The 15,999-nt window shown below is 36.8% G+C and overlaps 1 pseudogene; it reads right to left on the bottom strand.

The window, feature by feature from the left end:
• Window positions 1–7,035: 7,035 nt before the first annotated feature.
• On the bottom strand, window positions 7,036–8,163 carry LOC101677124 (annotated as a pseudogene).
• Window positions 8,164–15,999: the final 7,836 nt, after the last annotated feature.

Raw genomic sequence — 15,999 nt, 5'->3', positions numbered from 1 at the left:
TCTGCATGTGGCTGTCCAGTTTTTCCAGCACCATTTATTGAAGAGGCTGTCTTTTTTCCATTGGACATTCTTTCTTGCTTTGTCGAAGATTAGTTGACCATAGAGTTGAGGGTCTATTTCTGGGCTCTCTATTTTGTTCCATTGATCTATGTGTCTGTTTTTGTGCCAGTACCATGATGTCTTGATGAAGACAGCTTTGTAATATAGCTTGAAGTCCGGAATTGTGATGCCACCAACGTTGGCTTTCTTTTTCAATATCCCTTTGGCTATTCGAGGTCTTTTCTGGTTCCATATAAATTTTAGCATTATTTGTTCCATTTCTTTGAAAAAAAGGATGATATTTTGGTAGGAATGGCATTAAATGTGTAGATTGCTTTAGGTAGCATAGACATTTTCACAATATTTATTCTTCCAAATTAGGAGCATGGAACATTTTTCCATTTCATTGTGTCTTCCTCAATTTCTTTCATGAGTACTTTATAGTTTTCTGAGTATAGATTCTTAGCCTCTTTGGTTAGGTTTATTCCTAAGTATCTTATAGTTTTGGGTGCAATTGTGAATGCTATTGACTCCTTAATTTCTCTTTCTTCTGTCTTGTTGTTGGTGTACAGAAATGCAACTGATTCCTGTGCATTGATTTTATATCCTGACACTTTACTAAATTCCTTTACAAGTTCTAGCAGTTTTGGAGTGGAGTCTTTTGGGTTGTCCACATATAGTATCATATCATCTGCAAAGAGTGATAGTTTGACTTCTTCTTTGCTGATTTGGATGCCTTTAATTTCCTATTGTTGTCTGATTGCTTAGGCTAGGACTTCTAGTACTGTGTTGAATAGCAGTGGTGATAATGGACATCCCTGCCATGTTCCTGACCTTAGCGGGAAAGATTTCAGTTTTATCCATTGAGAATGATATTTGCGGTGGGTTTTTCATAAATGGCTTTGATGATATTGAGGTATGTGCCCTCGATCCCTACACTTTGAAGAGTTTTGATCAGGAAGGGATGCTGTACTTTGTCAAATGCTTTTTCAGCAACTATTGAGAGTATCATTTGTTTCTTGTTCTTTCTTTTATTGATGTGTTGTATCACATTGACTGATTAGCAGATGTTGAACCAAACTTGCAGCCCTGGAATAAATCCCACTTGGTAGTGGTGAATAATCCTTTTAATGTACTGTTGAATCCTATTGGCTAATATTTTGTTGAGTATTTTCGCATCTGTGTTCATCAAGGATATTGGTCTATAGCTCTCTTTTTTGTTGGGATTCTTGTCTGGTTTTGGGATCAAGGTGATGCTGGCCTCATAAAATGAGTTTCTAAGTTTTCCTTCCATTTCTATTTTTTGGAACAGTTTCAGGGGAATAGGAATTAGTTCTTCTTTAAATGTTTGGTAGAATTCCCCCGGGAAGCCGTCTGGCCATGGGCTTTTGTTTGTTTGGAGATTTTTAATGACTGTTTCAATCTCCTTACTGGTTATGGGTCTATTCAGGCTTTTTATTACTTCCTGGTTCAGTTGTGGTAGTTTATATGTTTCTAGGAATGCATCCATTTCTTCCAGATTGTCAAATTTGTTGGTGTAGAGTTGCTCATAGTATGTTCTTATAATAGTTTGTATTTCTTTGGTGTTAGTTGTGATCTCTCCTCTTTCATTCATGATTTTATTTATTTGGGTCCTTTCTCTTTTCTTTTTGATAAGTCGGGCCAGGGGTTTATCAATTTTATTAATTCTTTCAAAGAACCAGATCCTACTTTCGTTGATTTGTTCTATTGTTTTTTTGGTTTCTATTTCATTGATTTCTGCTCTGATCTTTATGATTTCTCTTCTCCTGCTGGGCTTAGGGTTTCTTTCTTGTTCTTTCTCCAGCTCCTTTAGGTGTAGGGTTAGGTTGTGTACCTGAGACCTTTCTTGTTTCTTGAGAAAGGCTTGTACCGGTATATATTTTCCTCTCAGGACTGCCTTTGTTGTGTCCCACAGATTTTGAACCGTTGTATTTTCATTATCATTTGTTTCCATGATTTTTTTCAATTTTTCTTTAATATCCCCGTTGACCCATTCATTCTTTAGAAGGATGCTGTTTAGTCTCCATGTCTTTGGGTTCTTTTCAAACTTCCTTTTGTGGTTGAGTTCTAGCTTTAGAGCATTGTGGTCTGAAAATATGCAGGGAATGATCCCAATCTTTTGATACCGGTTGAGTCCTGATTTAGGACCCAGGATGTGATCTATTCTGGAGAATGTTCCATGTGCACTAGAGAAGAATGTGTATTCTGTTGCTTTGGATGAAATGTTCTGAATATATCTGTGATGTCCATCTGGTCCAGTGTGTCGTTTAAGGCCTTTATTTCCTTGCTGATCTTTTGCTTGGATGATCTGTCCATTTCAGTGAGGGGAGTGTTAAAGTCCCCTACTATTATTGTATTATTGTTGATGTGTTTCTTTGATTTTGTTATTAATTGGTTTATATAGTTGGCTGCTCCCACGTTGGGGGCATAGATATTTAAAATTGTTAAATCTTCTTGTTGGACAGACCCTTTGAGTGTGATATAGTGTCCTTCCTCATCTCTTATTATAGTCATTGGCTTAAAATCTAATTGATCTGATATAAGGATTGCCACTCCTGCTTTCTTCTGATGTCCATTAGCATGGTAAATTCTTTTCCACCACCTCACTTTAAGTCTAGAGGTGTCTTCGGGCTTAAAATGAGTTTCTTGGAGGCAACATATAGATGGGTTTTGTTTTTTTATCCATTCTGATACCCTGTGTCTTTTGACAGGGGCATTTAGCCCATTAACATTCAGGGTAACTATTGAGAGATATGAATTTAGTGCCATTGTATTGCCTGTAAGGTGACTGTTACTGTATATGGTCTCTGTTCCTTTCTGATCTAACACTTGTAGGCTCTCTCTTTGCTTAGAGGACCCCTTTCAAGATTTCCTGTAGAGCTGGTTTGGTGTTTGCAAATTCTTTCAGTTTTTGTTTGTCCTGGAAGCTTTTAATCTCTCCTTCTATTTTCAATGATAGCCTAGCTGGATATTGTATTCTGGGCTGCATGTTTTTCTCGTTTAGTGCTCTGAAAATATCATGCCAGCTCTTTCTGGCCTGCCAGGTCTCTGTGGATAAGTCAGCTGCCAATCTAATATTTTTACCATTGTATGTTACAGACTTCTTTTCCCGGGCTGCTTTCAGGATTTTCTCTTTGTCACTGAGACTTGTAAATTTTACTATTAGGTGACGGGGTGTGGGCCTATTCTTATTGATTTTGAGGGGCGTTCTCTGAACCTCCTGAATTTTGATGCTCGTTCCCTTTGCCATATTGGGGAAATTCTCCCCAATAATTCTCTCCAGTATACCTTCTGCTCCCCTCTCTCTTTCTTCTTCTTCTGGAATCCTAATCATTCTAATGTTGTTTCTTCTTATGGTGTCACTTATCTCTCGAATTCTCCCCTCGTGGTCCAGTAGCTGTTTGTCCCTCTTTTGCTCAGCTTCTTTATTCTCTGTCATTTGGTCTTCTATATCACTAATTCTTTCTTCTGTCTCATTTATCCTAGCAGTGAGAGCCTCCATTTTTGATTGCACCTCATTAATAGCTTTTTTGATTTCAACTTGGTTAGATTTTAGTTCTTTTATTTCTCCAGAAATGGCTTTTATATCTCTCGAGAGGGTTTCTCTAATATCTTCCATGCCTTTTTCGAGCCCGGCTAGAACCTTGAGAATTGTCATTCTGAATTCTAGATCTGACATATTACCAATGTCTGTATTGATTAGGTCCCTAGCCTTCGGTACTGCCTCTTTTTCTTTTTTTTGTGTTGAATTTTTCCGTCTTGTCATTTTGTCCAGATAAGAGTATATGAAGGAGCAAGTAAAATACTAAAAGGGTGGCAACAACCCCAGGAAAATATGCTTTAACCAAATTAGTAGAGATCCCAAATCATGAGGGGGGAGAAAGGGGATAAAAAGAGGTTCAAAAAGGAAGAAAGAAAAAAAAAGAAAAAAGAAAAGAAAAGAATTTTTAAAAAAGAAAACAAATAAAGAAAAATATAAAAAAGAAAATATATATATATTAGATAAACTAGTTAAAAAAGAAAAAGGTAAAAGTTAAAAGAAAAATTTACCAGAAGGCGAGAAAAAAAACAAAAAATGAAAAAGAAAAAAATTAAATTAACTGCAAGACTAAAAAAAATCACAGGGAAAAGCCATGAGTTCCGTGCTTTGCTTTCTCCTCCTCTGGAATTCTATTGCTCTCCTTGGTGTTGAAACCGCACTCCTTGGTAGGTGAACTTGGTCTGGGCTGGATTTCTTGTTGATCTTCTGGGGGAGGTGCCTGTTGTAGTGATTCTCATGTGTCTTTGCCCCAGGTGAATTGGACTGCCCTCACCAGGGGTCGGGGTGAGTAATCCGCTCGAGTTTGCTTTCAGGAGCTTTTGTTCCCTGAGGGCTTTCCGTAGAGTTCCAGAGGATGGGAATACAAATGGCGGCCTCCTGGTCTCCAGCCTGGAGGAGCCGAGAGCCCAGGGCCCCACTCCTCAGTGCGCCCTCAGAGAACAGCGCCCAGTTACTCCCCTCTGCCTGACCTCCGGCTGCGCTCCGAGCTCACCGAGCCTGCGACCGGTTCAAGGTAACACCAAGCTGCGAGCTTACTGTCGGCTCTCTCTCTGTAGCTGGCTTTCCCGTTCCAATACCCACAAGCTCTGCAACACTCAGACACCCCCGATCCTTCTGTGACCCTGCGGGACCTGAGGCCACTCTGACCCCGCGTGGGCTTCACCCCGGTTTAGCCTCTGGAGCGATGTCCCTCAGCGGAACAGACTTTTAAAAGTCCTGATTTTGTGCGCTGTTGCTCTGCCGCTTGCAGGGAGCCGGCCCCTCGCCCCGGGGTCTATCTTCCCGTCGCTTTGGATTCACTTCTCCGCTGGTCCTACCTTTCAGAAAGTGGTTGTTTTTCTGTTTCCAGAATTGCTATTCTTCTCTTCGATCTGCCGATGTATTTTCAGGTGTTTGCAATCTTTAGATAAGCTATCTAGCTGATCTCCAGCTAGCTGAAGTAGTCTCAGCCTGCTACTTCTCCACCATATTGACTCCTCCCCACTAAAATAAATTAAAAAAAAAAGAAATAAGAAAAATGATCTAGGAGTAATTTTATAAATAGCAGTATTGTATAGTAACTAATAGCAAGCATTCTGGGGACAGACTACCTGGATTCGAATCTCCATCTCCTTGATTTATGAACTAAGTGTCCTTGGGTGAGTTGCTTCACTTCTCTCTCCCTGAATTTCCTCATCTGTAAAATAGGGATGATAATAGTACTTACCTTATACTGTCTTGTTGTGAGGATTAAATGAGATAATACAGGGACAAGAGCAAAGTATGTTGTGGCATATAATAAGTACTTAATACATTTTTATAAATAATTATAATGATTTTTAAGACTTGATCATTCAGTTCATTCTGAACATAAGATAGCTAGCTCTGCCAGACTGTACTCATTTGGAATGACATAACCAAGATACAATGTTCCATGAATTCCCATGAATCTAATATCAGAGGGAAAAAAGGCATGGAAAATTGAAACCCCTTCACATATCAATTTAATAAAGATATGGGCTCTTTGAAGAGAAATTCATCTCACAATATAATTGAAACTATCAAAATAATACCATAACCTGTATAAAACTATGTGAGTAAAAATTATTCAAATAAAGAGAATGAGCAAAAAAGAACCTTAAGATAAAGGAGAAAGAAGATTTGGGAATGAAATGTAACCAGTTCTTGGGGAATTAACAGGTTCCATGCTCAGGTACAGGTATTACTGTATGTATTACTCAGGTACAGGTCTCATTCAGCAGGAGCTTCAAGAGACTGAGACGTACAGACAGTTTATACCCTTTTAAATTGCCACCATTTCTTGAGACAGTTATAAATAGTTCCTACTATTTGGAAGGGAGTCAGTTAGCTGGACTGGATGGTAGGACTGCACAGAGTCCATAATTGCTTCTAATGGAAACCGGGTCTTTTGTGTACACTGGTTTTCCCAAAGGTAAATTATCACAACTTGCAGAAGAGATCCAGGGAAATCAAGCAGTTCAATGTGTTGATCTGTGATTTTTGTGCTCTGATATACTTTTTTTTTTCAAATTAGAGAATTTTAGGTTAACTTTAAATGTTCATTGTGTTATTGCAAGTTATATAAACCATTGATGGTATTAGTTAGGCACTACTATCACATTGATGAAAACTATCACATTATACCCATAATGGTTTGTCTAACTTGGAATTTTGAGAAATAATGAATTAATACTTGAACATATCAGGGGGAGTTCCAAAAATAGTGAAATATTAGATTTGCAAATTCTCATTTGGTATTTTAACAACTTTTTGAAGGCTTAATATGTATACTGTAAAATTTATCCAGTTAAATGTATTACTCAGTAATTTAAAATAAATTTATGGAGTTGTATAACCATTATCATTATTCAGTTTTAGAATAATTCAATCTCCCTAAAATATTCCTTGTGCCTATTTGTAGTTAATTTGCACTTCCATTCCCAGGCAACAAGTAATTTGTTTAATGCATTCAGAGATTTACTTTAGAATCAATTCAATTTACCAAACTGAAGCTTCTTGAGTGAAGGTAGGGCTGTGTTGTCTTGAGGAAGGACACTTCTACACAGCCATAACTATTTTTTAAGTTGTTACTAAGCCATTATTTATTAGTTTTTTGAAGCTTTAGGTATTACAAGTATGAAGTGCGGAACAAACATGTCTCCCCCCCCCACTGCCAGTAATTTGCAAAGAATCAAGAGGCTGGTTGATAGATTGAAAAATTTTCTCTATTTCTATAATACCTTTGTAGAAGGCTTTTTAGTACGTTATCAAAACTACCTGTCACCCCTTACTAAAGTGCTCTACCTTTTAAAAAATGTAAACCCTGTTAATAATATCATTCTTTGATTTTTTTTTTTTTGAACTAGATTGAAATTTTGGCTCTAGAATTTTCTGTGCCTTTAAAAGTTCCTTCAGTGGGAAAGAAGGCCTGCCAATCATATTGCAGAGGGATGGGGAGGAATTCCTTTGACCCACAGGCCAGTTATCTTGAAGATCCCACAAGCTTCAGGCTGCTGCAGAAGATCCTTGGGATCCATTCCATCCTGGGCACAGGTCACATACATTTCAGAGCAGTCCTTACCTCTGAAGCAGCATTAAGTTGTTTTAACAACAGGCAGTTTCACAGTTTGGAAAACTTTTCCAAACAATTTGGAAAACATTTTCCTTTCTCAGAATCTAAACAAATCACTCTCCCTCTGTTATAACAGGCCACCCAGAGCTTCCCCTCAGCATAGATACACATCCCATCAGGAATTTGTTCTTCTTTCTCCAGCTTGTAAACACTTCTGCAGTTGGAGATCTTTCCTGTCTGTAGGTCATAGCTAAAGGCATCCAACGAGGGGCGCCTGGGTGGCTCAGTGAGTTAAAGCCTCTGCCTTCAGCTCAGGTCATGATCCTAGCATCCTTGGATCGAGTCCCACATCGGGCTCTCTGTTTAGCGGGGAGCCTGCTTCCTCCTCTCTCTCTGCCTGCCTCTCTGCCTACTTGTGATCTCTGTCTGTCAAATAAATAAAATCTTTAAAAAAAAAAAAAAAGGCATCCAACTAGTAAGACAGGCTGCCGATGTAATAGAAGATTTTGTGATCCAGGGATCAATCCAAACCATTGGAGATGTCCACCTGCTCAAAATACTTTTCCACTTGGTGGTCCAGAAAGAGGGAGTACAGGGACCTGTGGTGCCACCCCACAGCTGTTGGGTGGTCTCCTTGGCCATGATGCCAGCAAAATATCTCCCAACAGGATCTACCTTCCCATTATTGAATCAATTGTTTTTCTGGTCTTTATCTCCTGTGGCCAGGGAAACTGCTGAGTGATCTTCCCAGTTCAGAGCACAGAACTTTGTTCCTGTGGTGGTGACATAGCCTCCTCCCTGGTGAAGGGATCAGAGCCAATGGGGCATCCACAGTCACTTGCTGCACGCACTTGCTGAGCGAATCCCACTGGCAAAGGTTTCTTGCAAGAATATCTATAAAGGGCGGTGAGATGGATACCTCCTCCTGCACCGGAGACTCCCTGCCCCAGCAATTCTCCCGCAAAACACATTCGATTTTAATGGAAGACATTGTTAACCGGAAGCTGTCTTGGTGTCAGTGACCCTTGGAGAACTGGCTCCACAGCCACAATTTGATACTGTATTTTTCCTATTCTTCAAAGGATAATGAGAATAATAAAAATTTTTGAGGTTATTAGACACTGACTTTGATTTTGAACTGTCACTAATTTCTGTAGAAAGAAAATGCTACTGTGGACAGTCAGAAATAGGGGTTTGTGGCAATTAGGTGGCCAATGAAATTTTGTCTGTGCCTATCTCAGAGTGTGCTGTGTGTTTTCCTAAATCTATTCTTTAGTTGTGTCCATACTTTGAGATAAAAAATTGGCATAAGTATACTGACAATTGGAATATTTCCATATTGGTTACCTAAGTCATGAAATGAAATATGTTATGATAAGATAAGCAAAGTGAAGCAAATTAGATCTAATTAACCTACTAAAGTAATAAACCAAAGTAATATTTCACTTGAAGAAGAATTGTAGAGATTAGTACTATTATCAGTGAATTCAAAGATGGAGAGTTTTGGGGGTGCCTGGGTGGCTCGGTCAGTTAAACGCCCAACTCTTTGTTTCATTTCAGGTCATGATTTCAGGGTCATGGGATGGTCAGACTCCAAGCTCAATGCAGAGTCTGCTTAAGCTTCTCTCTCCCTCTGCCCCTCCACCCTGTTCTTTCTCCCTCAAACAGGTAAGTAAGTCTTTAAAAAAAATGTAGAGTTTTGGTTTTGTGTGTGTGTGTTTTTCAATTGTAAGAATACTTGATACTTGAGGCACCTGACTGACTCAGTTGGTAGAGTGTGAGATTCTTGATCTCACAGTTATAAATTCAAGTCACTACTGGGTGTAGAGATTACTTAAAAATAAATATTTTAGGGCACCTGGGTGGCTCAGTGGGTTAAGCCTCTGCCTTCGTCCCAGGTCATGATCTCAGGATCCTGGGATCAAGCCCCCCATCGGGATCCCTCCTCAGCAGGGAGCCTGCTTCCCCCTTCTCTTTGTGCCTGCCTCTCTGCCTATTTGTGATCTCTCTCTGTCAAATAAATAAATAAAATCTTAAAAATTTTTTTCTTAAAAAAAAGAATACTTGAGGGACCCCTGGGTGGCCCAGTCTATTAAGTGCCTGCCTTCAACTCAGATCATGATCCAGAGTCCTAGGATGGAGTCCCAGGATGCAGCTCCTTGCTCAGCAGGGAGCCTGCTTCTCCCTCTGCCTCTGAGGCTTCCCCTGCTTGTATTCTATCTCTTTCTGTTAAATAAATAATTGAAATCTTAAAAACAAAACAAAACAAAAGAATACTTGATACTTAATCTAAAAATATTTTATCTGTTTTCTTAACAGAGTTTTAAGTGTCCAGTACAATGTTGTTAACTGCAGATAGAGTGTTGTTCAGTAGATCTCTCGAACTTAACTCTAGAACTGAAACTTTCTATTGAATAACAACTCTTAATTTCCCTCTCCCTTCTAGTCCATGGAAACCATCATTCTACTTTCTGTTTTTATGATTTGATTATCTTATTTTTAAAAATTTTTTAAAAAATTGTATTTATTTATTAGAGCAAACATTGGGGAGAGGGGAGGAACAGAGGTAGAAGGAGAAGAGAGGGACAAGCAGACTCCCCGTTGAGTGGGGAGCCTTACCTGGGGCTCAATCCTAGCATCCTGAGACCATGACCTGAGCTAAGTTACCCATTTAGCTGACTGAGCCACACAGGAGCCCCATGATTTGATTATTTTAGATACCTCAGATAAGTGAGATCATGTAGCATTTGTTCTTTGATGACTGGCTGATTTCACTTAGTGTAATGTCCTCTAAGTTCATCTGTGTTGTTGCACATGACATGATTTCCTTCCTTTTTGAGGCTCTGTAATATTTCATTGTATGTATAAACATTTTCTTTCCTCATTCATCCATAGAGGGACATCGGATTATTTCTGTATCTTGGCTATTGTGAACAATGTTGCAATGAATGTAGGAGTGTAGATATCTCTTTGAAATGAAATAAAACTGATTCCTTTAGATATAAACTCAGAAGTGGGGTTACCATATAATAAGGTAGTTCTATTTGTAATATTTTGAAGAACTTTCATACTGTTTTCCAAAATGTGGTACTAATTAACATTCCCATAAACAGTATACACGAGCTCCTTTTACTGCACATTTATCACCAACATTCATTCTCTCTTGTCTCTTTTATAATAACCACTGTAACATGTGAGGTGGTATCTTATTGTGATTTTTGATATGCATTTCTGTGATGATCAGTGATCTTGAGTACCTTTTCATATATCACTGGCCATTTTTATGTCTTCTTTTGAGAAATGTCTATACAGGTCCTTTGCCCATTTTAAAATTGGATTATTTGGTTTTTGCAGTTGAGTGGTCTGAGTTCTTTTTTGTATGTATATATATATAGAGAGAGAGTTGTATTTTATATGTATATATATATATATATAGTGTATACATATATATATAGTATTAACACTTATGAGAAGTATAGTTTCTAAATAGTTTCTCCCATTCTATAGGTTGCCTTTCCCAGTCAGTTAATTGTCTTCTGTACAGAACTTTTTACATTTGATGTAGTCCCACTTGTGTATTTTGCTTTTGTTGCCTGTGGTTTTGGTGTCATGTTGATAAATCATTACCAAATGCAATATCATGAAGCATCTTCCTTGGGTTTTATCTTAGAATTTTTATACCTTAAATCTTTTTTCCATTTCCAGTTGATTTTTCTGTATGGTATAAGATAAGAGTCCAATTTCATCCTTTTGCTTTTGGAAATCTAGTTTTCCAAATGTCATTTTTTGAAGAGACTCTCTACATTGTGTATTCTTGGCATTCCTGCCAAAGATTAGTTGACTATATTTGTATAGGTTTATTTTGGGCTCTCTAGTTTGTTATATTGGTCTATGTCTATTTTTTATGCCAGTATCATGGTGTTTTAATTACAATAGCTTTGTAATATAGTTTGAAGTCAGGCTTTGTGATAGTTCTAGCTTTTTTCTTCTTTCTCAAGATTATTTTAGGTATTTAGGCTCTTATGTGGTTCCATATGAATTTTTGGATTGTTTTTTCTATTTTTGGTGAAAATGCCAGTGGAATATTGCCAGGAATTATATGATATATGTTGATCCCTTCGGATAAAAATGACATTTGAACAATATTAAGTCTTCTAGTTCATGAATGTGAGAAATCTTTTCATTATTTATGTCTACTTCAATTTTTTACATTGGTGTTCCATAGTTTTCCATGTAGAAGTTTTACCTCCTATGTTAAATGTATTCTTATGCCTTTTATTCTTTTGGTGGTAGTGTAAATGGGATTGTTTTAATTTTCTTTTCAAATGTTTATTGTTAATGTACAGATATGCAATGATCTTTTGTATTCTGATTTTGTATTCTACAACATAACTCAGTTTTTTATTAGTTCTACAGTTTTTTGGTGTATGTGTGAGGAGCCCTTACAGTTTTTATCATGTGCAAACAGAAATAATCTTACTTCTTTACTTATGGCTTAGCTGCTTTTTATTTATTTTTCTCATCTAATTTCTTTGGCTAGAACTTCCAGTACTGTATTGAATAGATATTGAATGATGATCGCCTTGCCTTGTTCCTGTCCTTAGAGGAAAAGCTTTCTGTTTTTCTCTGTTGATTATGTTAGCTGTGAGAATTTTATGTATAACCTTTATTATATTGAAGTTATTTCCTTCCATATCATTTCTTGGGAGTTTTAATCATGCAAAGGCATTTTTAAATGCTTTTACTTCATTTATTGAGATGATTGTATGATTTTTATCTTTTATTCTGTTAACATAATATTAACATATTATCTTTTATTCTGTAATAAAAGATAACATATTTTAACATAATATCTTTTATTCTGTACCATAATAATTGATTTGTATATGTTGACTCTTCCTTAAATCCCAGGGATAAATTTTACCTGGTCATGGTGCATGATCATTTTAATCTTTGAATTTTGGTTTGTTTGTAATTTGTTGAGAATTTTTACATCTATATTGATTGGGAATATTGGTCTGTAGTTTTCTTTTTTTGTAGTGTCTTTGTCTATTTTTTTAAGTTTTTGTTTAAATTCCAGTTATTTAAAATACACTGTAATACTGGTTTTAGGTAAACAATAGAGTGACTCAGCAATTCCATACAACACCCAATGCTCATCACAACAAATATACTCCTTAATCCCCCTTACCTATTTAACCCGTTGCCCCATACACGTGCCCTCTGGTAACCATCTGTTTGTTCTCTACAGTTAAGAGTCGTTTCTGGGTTTGCCCCCTCTCTCTTTTTCCCCTTCCCTTGTTAATTTTGTTTCTTAAGTTCCACATGAATGAAATCATATGGTATTTGTCTTTCTCTGACTGACTTATTTTGCTTAGCATAATACTCTCTAGGTCCATCCACATCATTGCAAATAGCAAGATTCCATTCTTTTTAATGGCTGAGTAATAGTTCCATTGTATAAATATATGCCACATCTTCTTTATCCTTTCAGCAGTTGATGGATACTTAAGCTGTTTCCATAACTTGGCTATTGTAGTGCTAATGTGAGACCTGAAACCCTAAAAATCCTGGATGAGAACACAGACAGTAATTTCCTTGATATCAGCCATAGTAACTTCTTTCTAGATATGTCTCCTGAGACAAGGGAAACAAAAGAAAAAATAAAATATTAAGACAACATCAAAATAGAAACCTTATGCATAGCAAGGGAAATGACTAAACTAAATGTCTTTCTTATTTTTTATATCAAGTCCTTCTAAATATTAATAGTGGCCTTGTAAAATGAGTTTGGAAGTGTTCTCTTCTGTTTAACTTCTATAAAGAGTTTAAGAAGGATTGATGTTAATTCTTGTTTAATTGTTTGGTAGAATTTACCAGTGAAGCCATCTGGTTATGGGCTTTTCTTTTTTGTGAAGCTTTTGATTAGTTGTTCTATCTCCTTACTCATTATTGGTCAGTTCAGGTATCTGTTCATGATTCAATTTTGGCAGGTTGTGTATTTCTAGGATTTTATTCATTTTATCCATTTATTTGATGATATTCATTTTTTCATGTTTATTCATGTTTATAATAGTCTTTTATGATCTTTTAAATTCCTGTGTTAACAATCTTAAGATCTATTTTTATTTTCTTGAAAAAAAATTATTTCTCTTTGTTTCACTTGAGCCCCATTTATTAGTCCAGATAAAACTTTGTTAATTTTGTTTATATTTTAAAAAAAAAGTAGGGTAGTTAGTTTCTCTTTTTTCTATATTTTGTTTATTTCTGTAGCAAGCCACCTTCCCCTTTGCTTTGTTTTTAGTTTCCCTCAGACATCCAGCCTATACTTGTTCATCAATACCAGTGAAAGGAAGATAGAAACTGGCCCCTCAGGTGGTGCACCAAAAGACTATGGCCCTTGGATGCAGGTTATACTCTCTCCTTCATCCATGGGAGATGTATAAGGCTGATGTGATCTCTCTAGATACTGAGCTGTGCTAACATGAGGCAAGGGCTTACACAGATAATGAGAGATTGCTCTTCTTTCACAGTATAATGTGGCTATTCTTGGTGTTTTGCTTATGTGAGATACTATAACTTTTTAACTGGATTCTCAGCCTCTCAAAAAGGTATTTTGGACTGTAGGTTGTCAAATAAGTGTTTCTGTAGGGAAATAAGGGCTGGGACTTCCTATTCTACCATCTTGTTGACATTACTCTCTCAAAGATGCAGTTTGATTCCTACCACAATCTCTTTCGACTTGGCTATTTGACCTGTGCAAAAGTCTTGATGTATCTTTAAGGAAAACAATGTATTATGCTATACTTAATTAGGTGATAATTCTAATTATACTGTCGTTTCATATATGATTTCATTGCTGTATTAAATCACTATATATTTTTGATTCCTGGTACATAGTTATTAATCTACTAAATGCATTTCACTGTGTGTATTTTTAGCAAATTTCCCAATATGGTTAACATGCAGTGTTATATTAGTTTCAGGTGTATAATATAGTAATTCAACAATTCCATACACTACACAGTGCTTATCATGACAAGTGCACTCCTTAATCCATGTCACTTCTTTTACACATTCCTCTATCACTTCACCTCTGATAACTATTGGTTTGTTCTCTATAACTAAGAGTCTTTTCTTATTTTTTCTTGGTTCCCCCCCACCTTTTTCCCTTTGCTCATTTGTTTTGTTTCTTAAATTCCACAAGAGGGAAATCATGGTATTTGTCTTTCTCTTAGTGTTCTATTCTCTACCTCCATCCATATCATAGCAAATATCTAGATCCCACTCTATGGTTGAATAATATTCCATCGCTTATATATCATGTCTTCTTTATCCATTCATCTATCGATGGACACTTGGGCTACCTTCATAATTTGGCTGTTGTAAGTAATGCTGAAATAAACATAGGGGTGCATGTATCCCTTTAAAATAGTGTTTTTAGGGTACCTGGGTGGCTCAGTTGGTTAAGCAACTGCCTTTGGCTCAGATCATGATCCTGGAGTCCTGTGATTGAGTTCCACATTGGCCTCCCTGCTAGGCAGGGAGTCTGCTCTCCCTCTGACCTCTCTACTCTCATGTACTCTCTCTCTCTCTCAAATAAATAAATAAATAAAATCTTTTTTTTAAAAGCAATGTTTTTGTATTTTGGGGGTAAATATCCAGTAGTATGATTACTGGATCATAGGGTAGTTCTATTTTTAACTTTTTGAGATACCTCATACGGTTTTTTGGAGTGGCTGCACCAGTTTGCATTCTCACCAACAGTGCAAGAGGGTTCCTTTTTCTTCATATCCTTATCAAAACTTGTTATTTCTTCTGTTGTTGTTTTTAGCCATTCTGACAGGTGTGAGGTGATACCTTATTGCAGTTTGATTTACATTTCCCGGATGATGAATGATGTTGAGCATCTTTGAATGTGCCTTTTGGCCATCTGTATGCTCTCTTTGGAGAAATGTCTGTTCATTTCTTTTGCTCATTTTTAATTAGATTATTTGGTTTTTGGGTGTTGAATTTAATAAGTTCTTTGTACATTTTACATACTACCCTTTCTTAGATATGCCATTTGCAAAAAACTTCTATTCACTATTTTGTCCTTTAGTTTTCTTGATTATTTCCTTTGTCGTGCAGAAGCCTTTTATCTTGATGTAGTCCCAATAATTTATTTTTTAGTTTGTTTTTCTTGTGCAGGAGACATTATTAGAAAAATGTTGCTATAGACAATGTCAAAGAAGTTATTGTCTATTTTCTCTTATAGGAATTTTATGATTTCAAATCTCACATTTACCCTTTAATGCATTTTGAATTTATTTTTGGGTATGGCGTAAGGTGGTTGTCCAGTTTTTTTTTTTCTTTTTTAAATACCTGATCAGTTTTCCCAACACCATGGTTGAAAAGACTGTCTTTTTCCCCTTGGATATTCTTTTCTGCTTTGTTGAAGATTAAGTGATCTAGAGTTTTGGGTTTATTTCTGGGTTTTCTAATCTATTCCATTGATCTATGTGTATATTTTTGTACCAATACCATTTGTTTTGATTACTACAGCTTTGTAGTAAGATTGAAGTCTGGAATTCTGATGCCTCCAGCTTTTCTTTTCTTTTTATTTATTTGTTTGTTTGTTTGTTTGTTTATTTGACAGACAGAGATCATAGGTAGGCAGAGAGGCAGGCAGAGAGAGAGGAAAGGAAGCGGGCTCCCCACCAAGCAGAGAGCCCTATGCAGGGCTCTATCCCAGGACCCTGGGATCATGACCTGAGCTGAAGGCAGAGGCTTTAACCCACTGAACCACCCAGGCGCCCCCAGCTTTGCTTTTCTGTTTCAATATTGT

Source organism: Mustela putorius, unplaced genomic scaffold, assembly GCF_011764305.1.
Source record: "Mustela putorius furo isolate JIRA1106 unplaced genomic scaffold, ASM1176430v1.1 tig00003896_pilon_pilon_pilon, whole genome shotgun sequence".
Classification (NCBI taxonomy): domain Eukaryota; kingdom Metazoa; phylum Chordata; class Mammalia; order Carnivora; family Mustelidae; genus Mustela; species Mustela putorius.
The sequence above is the reverse complement of the archived record's forward strand: the minus strand, read 5'-3'. Positions and strand labels throughout refer to the sequence as shown.